The sequence below is a fragment of the Peromyscus eremicus genome, chromosome 17 (assembly GCF_949786415.1).
Source record: "Peromyscus eremicus chromosome 17, PerEre_H2_v1, whole genome shotgun sequence".
NCBI lineage: Eukaryota > Metazoa > Chordata > Mammalia > Rodentia > Cricetidae > Peromyscus > Peromyscus eremicus.
In genome coordinates, this window is record NC_081433.1 from 17433781 (window position 1) to 17445578 (window position 11798).

The 11798-nt window shown below is 49.4% G+C and overlaps 1 protein-coding gene and 1 long non-coding RNA gene across 3 annotated transcripts in view; one reads left to right on the plus strand and one right to left on the minus strand.

Annotated features, from left to right (window-relative positions):
• Positions 1-5403, minus strand: part of Plekha2 (pleckstrin homology domain containing A2) — a 55556-nt gene extending 50153 nt beyond the window's left edge. The window contains exon 1 of the mRNA XM_059244697.1: positions 5235-5403. The gene's annotated coding sequence lies outside the window, so the exon portion shown is untranslated. The remainder of the gene's footprint in view (positions 1-5234) is intronic.
• Positions 4828-11410, plus strand: LOC131894440 (uncharacterized). 2 transcript variants are annotated; one of them, XR_009374914.1, is made up of 2 exons: positions 4828-5416; positions 11000-11410. It is a non-coding gene; the product is annotated as an uncharacterized LOC131894440 (long non-coding RNA). The 2 variants fall into 2 exon arrangements; XR_009374915.1 differs by lacking the exon at positions 4828-5416 and adding an exon at positions 5611-5874.
• The last annotated feature ends 388 nt before the right edge of the window (positions 11411-11798 follow it).

Here is an 11798-nt window from a genome sequence, read left to right on the forward strand (position 1 = left end):
GACACAGTATTAAACTGCCCCCCTCCTAAATTCTTGTCTTTATACCCATAGGTTAGTGCATATCTTGATTCCCATAAGAACCTAGCATGCTCAGGGCTGGAGAGATGGCTCAGCGGTTAAGAGCACTGACTGCTCTTCCAGAGGACCCAAGTTCAATTCCCAGGGCCCATATGGCAGCTCACAACTGTCTGTAACTCCAGATCCAGGGGACCTGACACCCTCACACAGACACACATGCAGGCAAAACACCAATGCCATAAAATAAAAATAAATAAATTATTTTTAAAAAAGAACCTAGAGTGCTCAGCTCTAAATGAGGCATCTATATTATACCCCCTCTCCCCAAGACTCCGGGATTTTTATAGAAGTGGGGGAATAAAGGATTGTAAGAGCCAGAGGTAATAGACATTTGCCTTGAAACATTATTTGTTGGACATGGCAGTACCACCGAACGCATAGTGCCTGTGACTGCACACGCACAAGACCTGAATAAGATCAAGCCAACAAATATCCCAGCTGAGAAGCTACAGATGACTAACCCATGCTCCAGTAGACAGCTCTACACTCAGGCATAGGCAGGCAGCACTAAGTGGATTCAGTGTGTTGGTGTGTTGGGGGGGGGGGGAATTGTAACGAAGTTGGGGGAGATGGAGAGGAACTGGAATAGAGAATGGATTTGATCAGAACACATAAGCATAAATGAAATTCTCCACAGCAACAACAAAAAAAGAAAGTTGTGGTTTGGGTCAGAGTGTAACTAAGTTGTAGAATACTTGCCTAGCACGTACAGTACCCCCCCACCCCACACACCCACCCACCCCTACCCCACCCCCGTTACACATGGAGGAAATGCTGGCATTTGCCTGTACCGGCTCCTTGATTCTTGAGGTAGTTTAATGTGGTTTACAATATGGGGGATTTATTTGCTAGACTATTTTGGTGTGTGTGTGAGAATAGAAACCATGCCTTCAGTGGTATTGCCACCTTACAAAATAAACCTACAAAATAATATACTATAATCCCACTTCGGAAACGATTCATTTGGGGCTAGAGAGATGTTTCAGCAGTTAAGAGTGCTTACTGCTCTTTCAGCAGACCCAAGTTTGAGTTCCAGCTCCCATACTGGGCAGCTCACAACCATCTGTAACTCCAGCTACAGGGGATCAACAGCCTCTCCTGCCCTCCTTGGGCATATACACACATGGATACTTAAAATACACACGCACGTACACACAGCACACACACACACACAAATTTTTTTTAATTTAGTAAGATTTTTCTTTTTTTAGTAAGAATTTTTTTAAGATTCTTTTTTATTCATATTTAGAGATTTTTTTTCCTTTCACATTAGTCCATGTTGATAAGGCAAGAACTTTCTAGAATTATGACCTAGTAAGAGTCCAGATGGTGCTTCCTGATTTGTCCTTCCTTGTTGCCCTCCAAGAGCAGAGGATGGAGGGACAGCCACAGCATCGGGGAATGTGGACACTGACCTGAATCTGCTAAACTCCTAAGAGAAGCCAAGTGTGTAGGAAGTGACATTAGAGGTCTGACGGGGACCTGGGTGTGGAGGTAAGAGCAGTCACTCTGTAGCAGCAGGGTTCACGCCTACTCCGTGTGCAGGGTGCCTATGTATCTGCAAAGCCTCAACAATGCTAACAGCCCTGTGAAAAAACAAGAGCACACAGCCCTCCAGAGCTCACCCCTTAACCCAGCCAAAGAGCAGACAGAGCCTGGGAAGTGTGGGGGCACAAGTTTCCAAAATCCGGCTACCGTATCCTCACATTTTGCAGTGGTCACAAGAGCAAATTCCAAACTGCGGATGGAAGAGGAATAACACTGAAGAGAAGGGAATGTACTGAGTCCGTCCCGTGTCCCCAGCGGAAGCCTGGGTGAGGAATGCAAACATCTTCAGGAATGAGGAGATTCAAAAAAAGGGTGCCGCCCCCTCCGACCCTGAGACAGCCCAAACTCCTCCAGATCCTGGGATTTGGGGGGAGGAGGAAGACAGAGTCAAGAAGCAAATTTTAAAGGAAAAGAGTGTCAGAGGGAAGGTAAAACCAATGGGCTATTTTAAACCCTCCGTGACCTCTCTTCTCATCCGCATTGGGAGAAAATGCGGTTGGTAGGGCCGTGGGCAAGAAAGAAAGGCTCATCAGATCACCTTCCTGGAAAGGTCGCAGAGCAGGCAGGCGGCCACATCTGGGATAGAAATAGCCCGGAGAAGCTTAGCTCCACAGTGCTCAGGGACCTGAAAGCCCCCAACTCAGGAGACACCAAGAAACTGCCCCCTGTAGGGGCTTCCCCCCTGGCAGCTGCCTCGGGACTGCAAATGAGAAGGAAGCCTCATTGCTCTTCTCTCCGCTGTCCTTCTGCAAAGTGTGCACCAAGGCCTAGGTGTGTCTGTTTGAACCTTGCCTCTAGATTTAGGGAAGGAAGAAGGGCTGGGTGTGGCCAGGCGGAGAGGCAGATGACAATGATCAATAGATGTATTTTTGAACTTCTTGAAAAAAAAAAAAAAAACCACAAAAAAAGAATAGGGCTGACTTCAGTTACCCATCATCCACATGTCAAAGGGGAGCTTTAGAAGGGGTTAGAGTCAGGAGAAGCTGCGTCCAAACGCGGACAAACGGCTGAACTCTCCCGCGCCCATTTCCTCATTTGCTATAGAGACAATCACTCTGAAGATTAAACAAATAAGGTGCTGGAAATTCTTAACCAGTAAATACCAGGCAAAAGCTGTTGTTTAATGCTGTGTGTTAAGTGGGAAAGCATGTTTCGAACTTGAGAGGTTCTGGGAGCCAAGACTGGATCAAAGGTCTTCCAAATACAATCCCGCGAAGGACAACATCGCTCGTCCTTAGTGGCCCCATCTTCCCAGTCTCTTGGACTGTGGTCTTGTCCTGGGCAGGGGCTGGGGTTTTCCTCCCCCACACAGGCTGTCACACTGAAATGTTTGTTCGGTTTCCTTCCTTTCCAAAGCCTAGCAGATTAGATGGCTCAGTCTTGTCCCGCTTACCAAGACAGACAAGAAAAAGTGAAAGTAGGGTTACCCAAACGTCCACGGAGGAGGGAGCTCACCAAGAGCTGCACTGCGCCCAGCCTAAAGTCCTAGCAACCGAGCCCTTAGAGAGGACAGAAGAAAGAAAGCCTCGTAGCTCTCCGAGCCCCCAAAGGCATAGTGGTCTACACTGCGGTCCATGTCAAGTTAAATCTGAGCCATTCAGCCTACGACAGGGGCATAGCCCAGCTGTGCACCTGCATGATACAGGACAGGAAGTCAAAGAAGTGCCATGCCCCTGCTGTTTTGTCTGTCTAGTGTTCCAGAACTTTCAGCAAACATCTGGGGGGAAGACAGTGATGCTCTTCTAGGGCTTGACTGACCAGCTAACTTGACTTCCTCGACTGTCCCCTCTGGGGCTGAGCCGGGGTGGAAAGGGGTGGGGGTGGGAGGGCATTGCAAGGTAAGCTCTCTGTCAGACTCCCTTCATCAGTTGCCAACAACCAAACCCTGTGTGTGTTCAGGATTGCTTCTGTCCCCCAGTAAAATACCAAGCTGAACAGCTAGAGTTCAGCTCACTATGATGACGTGAGGGAGGTTGCAGGCCCTACTTCCTTTCACAGAAGAGAGAAGCAGCAAGCACCAATGTAAGGGAAGAGAAGGGTTTGCAGTCACCCTCCACAGAACAGCACGCGGTTCCCAAATCAGTCTCCAGAAACTCGCTAGCTATGAGGTGGGTAAGGATCCCACTGCCAGCCCACTAAAACTACACGAGGAGTACCACAATCTGTAAAAAGAAGTTTGCAAACACAGCCAAAGGACTCTCAGTCTAAAGACAGCAGCTAGAGGAAACCCTCCAGACTCATTTTGACGTCCTACGGTTCTTCTGTTCGCTCTCAGCGATAACTTTCATTCATTTGCTCAACAAACGTTACTCTTGCTAGAACCCTGGATCAGGCAGCACCTAAGGGAAGCTAAGATCTGCCATGATGATGACGCTTCCCAAAAAGCCCTCCTCTGGCCGCTCCATACGCCAGGGGCTCCTGCTTGGTATTATAGGTGCCCTGCACAGCCAGGGTCCTCCACTAGTCTGCCGGCTCCCCAAAGACCCGGACTCAGCTTCTCGCTCACTGATCACTTAGTTCGTTTTTACCCAAACAAGTCATTAGATGCAACCGGGTTGAAGATAAAACTTCTACCCTTCCAGAGTCTCTTGCTTAGCTGTTGCTGAAAGCTTTGACCTCCCCCTCGGAGTGGGGGCAGACAACAAAGAAAGAACACGGGAGGGGGGAACGACTTGGAACTTCAGCCCCAACTGCAAAAAGCAAAGTGCCCCCAGGAGCCACAACTGGTTCAGACTCCCCCTGCTCCTCCTCTAATGTTTATACTCCTCTGAAAAACTCTTAGAGAGTCCGAACCGGGACAGGAGTTACAAAACAGAAGATGCTTAAGAAGGAAGGAAGCCTTTAAGGCGAAAGACTCAGGGCAGGGCTGCCCCGGGCAGAAGGTGAACAAGGGTGCCCTGGTCATGCCCTGATACTTTTTTCTTCCCACACGACCTGGCCTCATCCCTCCTTTCTTTTTCTTTTCCTTTGAAATTTTAACGGCATAGTCTCGAGGCTGAGCAGAACCGGGAAGCGAGGACAGAAAGCGAGCTTCCCCTCGAAAGGGTTACCTAACCTGGCAGCGACCTGTGTTTTCCACCAAGTCACCTCCATTGCCAGGAATCCCAGAAGCCCGTGGCGGGACCAGACGAAAGGAGGAGTCTCCCCGGGGTAGCATTCTAGGCCCGCCAAGTTAAAAAAAAGGAGTGAGAAGGAGAAGGAAGAGGTTCCAGCACCCAACTCGTGCCCGAGGGACTTGCCTGGGATGTTCTCTGCGCTCCTCCCCTACCCGCTGCCCGGGCAGTCCTTGCGGGGCTACTACCCCAGCGCTAGAACCGTGGAGAAGTTTCGCCGCTGCAAACGTGAGAAAAAGCAGCTCTGCAGGACACCGCCCCCACACGCCCCACCCCACAGCCCGACCCCTGGCGGTGGCGACCTCGGTCACCCTGAAGGCGCCAGTGCACGGGAGGAGGGGCTGCCTTTGGGCCTTTCCTGGGAGCTAGGGAGGTCGCCAGGATAGGGCCACCTCCGGTCGCCGTCCACCACCCGGACTGGCGCCACCAAGCCCTCGCACCCGACTCCCCTCGGCCAGCCGCCCTTGCGCCGCGCGCCTCTCCACCCGGACTCACCGCTCTGTGCGCAGCAAGGGTCGCATCGGGTCCCAGGGCTCTTGCGCCTCGGGGCTGCGGCTCCCCGCCGGTCCTGCCGCGCTCTTCTCCCCCCACCCGCCGCCGTCCTCCACGGCCCTGTCTCTCGACTCTTTTTTCCGGGTTAATTACGTTTCGCATTAAAGCAAAACCCAGCCCCGGATGTGAGTACAATGCTCCGCGGGCCTCCGGGGGAGGAGAGGGGTGCGGGGACCGCGCGGGGACGGCAGAGGGGGTGGCAGGGGGAGGGGGGTATGTAGCCCGGTCGCAGCAGGTGTCCACGCTGGGGTGCGCGACCGGCACTTCCCCAACCTACTCTGCAGGGCGCAGCCCGCCCAGCGGGTGGTGGCCCCGGAGCGCGAGGGGGCGTTGGGTTTGGAGGTGGAAAGAGGAGCGTAGCACCCTGCGGTCTGCAGTGTGCCCCGGGATCCCAGCGGGCCACTGGCGCTCTGACCCGGCTTGCTCGGCCCTTGTCGGAGCAGTGGGAAACCGAAGCCTGGATTCGATAGGTTTGGCCTGGGGTGACCAGACAGAACTCCTGCTCCCTCGCCCTGCAGCCACACAGCAACCCATAGGTATCAATCCCGTGCCCGATGAGGAAACCGAGATTCCAAGACGTTAGGTAACATGCTCTGGGTCCCCAGTCAGTAGAGGGCAGGTCTGTCCGGTCCGACACAGGCCTTCCTCGTGGGGACATAGACATTTAAATATAAGTAAAGCCAGGCGGACAATATCCGAAACCTAAATATAGTGGATTCGCCCAGGGACTGTGCACTGAGAGATGCGGCGTCTGGGGGATGCTGATGTCAGCCCCACGGGTCCTAAGCGTCCTTGGAGGGAGCAGCGCGAAACTCGCCCGGGGAGCCTCTGCAGGAACAGGCCTGGATTCGCGGGTGGGGAGGAAAGGCCAGCCCCACAGCAGAGCAGTGCAGGGCAAAGGCAGCCTGTACCAAAACCTGGGGGCCGAGGGCCACAGCCAGGTGAGCGGACAGGAAGGCGGGACAGCCCGCAGCACACGCCCCGAAAGCTCCAGTGATGAAACCGCAGGCGCTTCCTCTTCTATTTTGATTGCCAAAGCGAAAATAAAGCCGCCCAGTTCGCTCAGGTGTGAAAAAAGACGTTTGCTTTAGAACATTTTGCCCTGAATGAGGAAGGAAAGGACACAAGGTTGGGGGGGGGGGAGCCATTTCCCTTGAAATAAACATCAACGTCAATGTTGCGCGTCAATGTTCATAGAGGTCTGTTGCCCTGCACTTGGGGCCTCAGGCAGCCTTACCCCAAGCTGGGTAAATCCCAGCCGGCTCCCATCCCCTAGGCGGCTGGTGACCCGTGACTCCATCGGTGCCTCGGTTTCTACATCTGGGTCAGTGAGTCAATTCTTGCAGAGTGTCTCTTCCCAAAACAAAGGTGCTATGTGATTTTTTTTTTTTAACAAGATGGTCATTTTTACCGTAAAAAGGAGCATAATTCTTTGGGGAGGAATTCGTACTGGAAACCATCAGCTCGGGTCGGATTTGCTGAATGAGCGCTGCCCGAAAATCCCACTGGGACGATAGCTTAGCAGCAGTGCAGCCCAAGCGTCAGATTTCATGGTATGGTTCCTATTAAAACCCATAAAGCTGCTCCCGAGGGGCCTTGCCTGACTCACCCAGTCACAGACCCACAAATATTTTCTGAGCACTACTGTATTGGCTGCCTGGGAGGCAGAGAAGCCATGAGCCTCAATTTCCTTCATAGACGAGGGGGAAACCTGTCTATGTCAGGAGGAATCCGCCTTCAGTATTCCGGGGAGCCAGAAGAGCCTCTGTGCCAGACAGGGATTCTCACGGGCTTTGAGTGAGGCTAAGAAGTAGTTTAGGTCAGCTGAGGAAGGGCAAGAATGGGAGCTGAGGCAGGGTCACGCTTCCTGGGAGCCCCATTACTGCCCTCGCCTCCATCTCTGGTAGGGACTAGATACTTTCTGCACTGAGTCCAGTTCGACCATCCTGGGTTTCCCAGACTTCTCAGATGGCCTGTTCCACCAGCTCTAACAAGCACCACCGAGCATGTCTGCAACTGTAGCCTGTCTCTGTGTCTGTCTGTCTCATAAAATACATATACCAGAAATTACACCATCGTAACCCATCTAAAGTGCACCTGTGGGGACATTCAGTGGCATATTGTACACTTGTCACCACTATACAGTTCCAGACAGTTTCCATCATCCCTACAGGTGACCTCACAGCATCCTCCTCTCCCTTCTCCAAGCCTTGAGTCATCACTGTTTTGCTTTCCACCAAGTCGACATACACGGGACATTTCCCACGAGGGAAGTCAGGTGACAGTGGCTTTTGTATCTAGCTCCTCACACTTGGCATTTCTTGATAAACTCCTTTTGAAATCTTTTCATTGTCTGACTTCATGCATTAACGTTGCCTCCCTGCCATAAACCAACCAACAATGTGAGTCTTACCTCTAGAGAGAGGGACATCAAAGAAGATCTTTTACGAAAACTATTTTAGTCCCCCCACACACACACACTGGATCCGTGCAACATAAAGTTCCAAAATTATTTAAGGTTTTGCAGCTAGTTAGTGGTTTCAGTTGGCTCCAGAACACTTAACTACTTAACAGGCTTACCTACTGCTAGAATCTTCCAACACAGAAATTGCTCCTGAAAATGGGGATATCTAGCAGGACCCAAGAGTCTAAGCAGCCCTGGCGTCTAACACAGCTCTTTCATCACGTACTTTCTATTTTCAGAGCTGGTGAACTAGAGAAGCTAATGACATTGAGTGGTGAGCCAGCGCTCCCTCCGGGGAACTGTATTCTTCTTTGCCCTCAGAGGGCCCCATTATTAAGGTTCTGAGCTGCAGCTGGGGCCACTTGATGAGACCAAAGTCAATTCACTTGGTTCTCTTCAAAACAGTTTGGTTTGCCCAGAGATAAGCTGCTTCCGGGCCATGCAGTGTACCTCCAAGATTCAGAGACCGTTTTTCTAGGTAGTTGTTACTTTTATTTTTTAAATGGCAAAGTGCCATAAAGTGATTGTACCAGCCAATTCTAAGATGACTTAAACTACTATTATTCTGCTCAGTTTTTGAGCCAGATATTTTTCTTCCCTTATACATTCTATTTTCTTCTTTTCTAGGGACATATTGTTAAATGCTTTACATATATTCTCCAATGCAAGTCTTACAATGGCACTGAGTGCCAGGAACCATTATTTCCCTATTTTGTATTGAAGAGATCAGTACTACCGCACTCTTGAGATGAAGCCTGGGTTCAGAACCTGGCAGCCTGATGCCAATGTTTGCCCTCCTTCCCCTGAGCTGATTGACATGGGATGGGCCTTATAAAGACCTCGGGACAGAATGCAAGAATCCTCCCCTCAGGCCTAGTCATCGTATTTCCATTTCATCTACAATAACATATTGAAGGGCTGTCCTAAGGAAGTTATGGCTACATAAATACAAAGAGGTTTGCATATACAAATGTGTCTATGTGCACATTCAGTGCAGCATTCTTCACTATGGTAAGAACTGGAAGTCATTTAAGGAGTAGAACAGGTCAACACTGGTCCATGAATACATTCTTATACTGTGCCCTGACCAAGGAAGAACGCAGTTAGGTTGGGAGCATGATTCAGTCAGCCCATGCTAAGCAAGCATCAGGAAGGCCCAGGTTCAGTTCAGAGAAGCAAAAGAAGAGCTAGAGAGAGGAGGGAAGAAGAAGGGAGAGAGGGGTAAAGAAGAAATCCTATTTAAAAACATTACGAAGCCGTGTGTGTGTGTGTATATATATATATATATATATATATATATATATATATATATAACAAAATATAAATGTGAATGATTTATTCTGAATTTTAAAAATTATTTATTTTTACTTTATGTACATTGGTGTTTTGCCTGCATGTATGTCGGTGTGAGGGTGTCAGATCTTGGAGTTACAGACAGTTGTTAGCTGCCGTGTGGTTGCTGGGAATTGATCCCAGGTCCTCTGGAAGAGCAGTCAGTACTCTTAACCATTGAGCCATCTCTCCAGCCCTTATTCTGAATTTTCTTTGGGTGGGGGGGCGGTTTTGAGACAGGGTTTCTCTTTGTAGCTTTGGGATCTGTCCTGGAACTCACTTTGTAGGCCAGGCTGATCTCGAACCAGCCCGTGTGTGTGTGTGTGTGTGTGTGTGTGTGTGTGTGTGTGTGTGTGTGTGTATGTGTACTTGCGTGTGGAGACCAGAGATTGCCCAGTATCTTGATCATTCTCTACCTTTCATTTACTCAGGCACGGTTTCTCACTGAATCCTGAGTTTGCTGATTCAGCTAGTCTAAACAAACAAGCTTGCCCTGGGAATCCCTTGTCTCTACTGCTCCAGTGCTGGTTCATCGTTAGGTCACAGCATGTACCCAGCTCTTATGTGGGTCCTGGAGATCCAAACTCCAGTCCTCACACATGTACAGCAAACGGTGTATTCACTGAGCTAACTCTCTAGCCCATGTTTTTTGTTTTTTTTTTTTTGCAAAAATGCATGTGTGTATTTAGTTATCAAAAGAACAATTATTAAATTTTATTAAAAATTACGACTGGAGACATGGCTCAGTGGTTAGGACCACTGACTATTCTCCAGAGTACCTGGGTTCAATTCCCAGCACTCACATGGCAGCTCACAACTGTCTATTAACTCCAGTTCCAGGGGATCTGACATCCTCACACAGACATACATACAGGCAGGCGAAACACTAACATCACATCAATTTTTAAAAAATAAATAAGTTTTAATACAATTTAAAAGTTCTATGAGATGGAAAATCCATTGCAGTCCTTGAAGGCACCCACCCCCTTGAGTAGGGAGGGACTATGATGGGTAGGGAGTTAGTGTAACAGACAGAGGCACACAGAGCAGGGGAGAGATTTGGGGGAGATGAAGAGCCAGCTCTGGATGGGGATACTAAGGAAACAGGACCTTGAGAAGACCCCGAAGGATGGACGGCATGGGCAAAGAGGAAAAGCTATGGAGAGAGAAGAGGAGGATTTGGGATCAAAACTGATCGAATGTAGGCTGAGATGGATCAGTTGGTGGAATGCTTGAGGACCCAAGTTAGTCAAACCGGACAGAGCAGTGCAGGCCTATCATCCTAGCCCTGGGGATTGGGAGACAGGAGGCTCCCTGAGGCTTACTGGCCTACGGTCTAGCTGAATCAGTAAACCCTGTGTTCCATAAGAGACCCCTTAGGGAAGGAAAAAAATAGGTGAAAACTGATTGAGGAAGACAGCTGACATCAACCTGTGGCCTCCACACACAAAGGCTCCTATGTTCATGAACACACACATGTACATATTAGTGCAACGCCTACACGCACACAAGGAATGATCAATGACAAAGTCTTGGTGCACAGACTCCGGTGGGCCGTGCAGTTGAAGAGTTCAGAGGAAACACAGGAGCACGTGAGTTACTGAGAAAAATGCCTAACAAAGGAAGCAGAGGAGAGAGGTGGGTAGGGAAGTCATGGAAGCAGGATCTAGAGGAGGCCTGTCACCCTGTACCCACAGTCAAGGCAGAGAGGGGTGAATATTTGCCTCAGTTCACAGTCTCCCTTCTATTCGGCCTGGGATCACAGCCCGTGGAATGGCACCACCCATCTTTAGATGGGGTCTTTTCGCCTCAGCTAACCCAATCAAGAAAGTCCTTCACTGAAATGCCCAGCCCTTTGTTTCCATGGTGACTCAAAATCCCATCTTGTTGACCAGTGTTTACCATCACACAGGTGCAGGGAGGAGTTGAGCCGGAGACAGGGAGCTACAGAGTCCCACAGTGCTGAGCAAAGGCTTCAGAAGTTTCTGCTTCAGGCTTCTGGAGCCCGAGGGTTCCTGAACCAGGAAAGACACAATCAGAAAGAAACAGGCAACAGTCCGAATAGCTGGTGATCATGTAACAGGCAGCGTCAACCTGCAAGGGTGTGACTCCCTGTCATCAACTAACTGAACAGCCAAGGATCCCATGACTTACCTTTTCTGTGTCTCTACCGCAAGCAGCCTCGTGCTTTAGGGGTAGGTACTAAGTGCCTAGGTTGTCAGGGGCTGCTCCTGCAGCTCAGCAGCAAAGCACTTACCCAGCTTGCTCCAGTCCCCAAGTTCCATCCTCTGGGCCCCACAAAAATAAATAAAAATCGATTTTGTGCCTTTGCCTTAAAATCTTTCCATTTCACCCTGAAATTTTTCTACAAAGAGCCAGCTGTTTGCACTTAGGAGATAATGGACTGTTAGTCTCATTTGACAGGTGGAAGAATGTGGTTTTTTTTTTTCCATTCTTCAGAAGAAATTTTATTCTTTTGGACATATGTTTAGTATCTTAATTTACAATTGTCCACACATTATGTGCCCAGTTTCATAAGGATGAACTTGTATGAAGGCTCAATTATTTTGTATATATTTGTTATTTAAATTGTTTTCCATATAATATGCACTGATCATATTCTTTCCCCTCCCCTAACTCTTCCAAATTTCCACATCCCTACCACCCAGCTTCATGTTCTTTCTCCCTCTCCCTCTCTCAAATAAAAAGTA